We start from the raw sequence: 2,621 nt of genomic DNA, 5'->3' as shown, positions 1-2,621 counted from the left end.
TGTGCTGTAGCCTTCTACAGTGTCCACGCCGGGGCTAAATGAAGATGGATGGTCTCTGCTTTATTTGCTGATGTTGACAGGAAACGCGTGTCTCAGCTCTCTAGCGATTCATCATCAAAATCTGTGCCCCCCTCAACTCCCTCTCTCTCTCTTTCTCAGACACACACACACACACACAGACAGAGGGATTAACCCCTCAAAGGCACACACACTAAAACGAGCGCTTTTGTTAATACGCTCACTCCCATTTATTTCATGAACACCACTAAATGAACTGGCAAATGAAGTTCTGCACACTACATACATATCAATTAGAGTCATCTCTGTGAGTCCGGTCCGTCGGGACAGATGCGAATTTGAATTGCCTCGCTACAACAATGTTGCCTGGAAATAAATGGGCTTTTAGTGTGGGTACTGGAGGCGGGATTAATACCGAGCTACCCGTGGGGTCGCTACGGGAGTCGGCGGAGGAGGGAGCAGTGTGGATGTATAGAGTGGCTGTTGCAGTTTTATGAGAACGAGGACATTAGCGTTAAACTAGACCTTAACAAAGCGGGCGGCGTCGAGATAGTGGATGTGATCCTCTGAGACGCCCAACATTTCTTTCTGTTGGTTGCTATTAGTGGGATGAAACAACGGCACTAGAAGTGATGACATCCTAGGGGTTGGGAGGAGGCAATGTAAGGCTCAAGGAAGGGTTACCTGCGCCCTTGTAGAAGCTACATGCTTCTGTGCTTTCTCTCTATGTTAAATACTTAACATATAATAATCTTGGTTGTCTGTTGAAAACTGAGAATAGTTTGCGCAACTTGGTCATTGTTATTATGTTCTTTGGTATATGACGTAATGGCGTACACACACACACATACACACACACACACACACATACACACACACACACACACACACACACACACACAGTGTAATAACGGGTAATTTCTTCTTTCTCTATCCAACAGCACACAACTGCCGTTTTGATTAAGCACAAAGGTTTATGAGTGAGGTTAATTACAAACCAAGAGTCTCATTCCATTTCCCAATAGAGAAACTTTAGTGGTTTTTGTCAGCCAGGGAAAAGAACTCACATTAAATTAAAAAAAATCAACATAATAATTTGAATTATCTGGTAAGATCTCATGTAGCTAATCACATCTGCCTGGGAATGAAACAATGTGTGTTATATATATATATATATATATATATATATATATATATATATATATATGCAACACAGCGATGACCTTGATCATTTCACCTCCATTAAATTGCTCAGGTACAAAAAGAAAAGGACAATATATATTGCAAATCAGGTCTAGGTATGGGTTTGGCCCCATATGTCACCTGTTAGATGGAACTGGCTAGGCAGGAACATTACTACAGTACTACAGCCTCTGTGCAAAATGAGTCACCACACTTTGTACACATCGGCAAGCTGGAACGCGTGTGTGACTGCTGTCAGTGGTTGTATCAGCACAGGGCCTGGACACATCTGGTTGATTTTCCTGCATTACAACATTTCCGAGGAAATTTAGTGTCCTGTTTTTGCCCCTTTAATCAATCTTGACCCAGAGGGTCTTTAAGAGTGTGTGGTCTCCATGCTGGGTATCCAACACCGACGTGTCCGAACCGGAAAGCATCCAGGAACGGCTCTCCATCACCATGGCCACAACAGTCTCCTCCAAGCTTCAGCGCGGTTTTGCTTCAGCTGGCTTTCCGATCACACGTATTGGATTGTGTGGGGGTGGGAGGAGCTCAAGAAAGGAGGCATGAATGAGCACAGTGCAAATGCCGTGGAGCTCGTGGTAACAGAGAGGCAGCCAAGGTTCTAGCCAAGGCCGCGCACCACGATGCTGCTCCCAAGCCTGTGCAGAGAGGTGATAATTAGTTTTAGTGGAGGACGTTACGTGTGGCCACTGTGGGTCTGGTCAGAGCCGAGCTTTTGGATATCTGGAGGGCAGCGGGGATTTTTGAGTAGGATCCTGCTCTTTGGAAAGTAAAAAAAACAAAACAACCAAAGACATTTGTCAGCTGAGGAAAATTGGCCGGTCTTTCACAAACCCTAAAGGCCATATCCTTGAAATAGAAAAAACAATTTCCAGATGGTTTGACTTTGCTTGGAAGATGGTCAGAAATCATACGTTAAGACATTTGGACATAATAAACAATACACATTGTTTTTGTTGTTTTAAATAATAGAAAGAAACACTAGTTGATACTTTTTTCCCCACATGGTACAACCAGGCAATTATTTGTAGTAAGGAAGTAAGCAGGTGTTGACCGAGGCCTGATCGAGCCTTTTGCATTCAGTTCCAGTGCGAGATGTGCTGCACTCCTAGAGCTAGCATCAAATTTTATTAGCCTTCATTTCCTGAAGCTGTGAAAACGTCAGCGTAAATAAATGCCGAGGCGACTGGTGATACCGCGTTCTAATTACAGTGCGTAAAGGTCCTTTCTGTAACGTCTTCATCTTAGAACACGGAGTGATATTCTGGCTGTCCTGTGCTCTCTCCAGGGAGTAAGGGCACCTTTTCAGCAGAGAAATCACACACAGCATTGATTAGTTGGTATTTTTTGGAATTTCTAACACTGTTGAATTCCCATAAAAACAACACACACAAAAA

Source organism: Electrophorus electricus, chromosome 17 (genome assembly GCF_013358815.1).
Source record: "Electrophorus electricus isolate fEleEle1 chromosome 17, fEleEle1.pri, whole genome shotgun sequence".
Lineage (NCBI taxonomy): Eukaryota > Metazoa > Chordata > Actinopteri > Gymnotiformes > Gymnotidae > Electrophorus > Electrophorus electricus.
Note: the sequence above shows the minus strand (reverse complement) of the source record.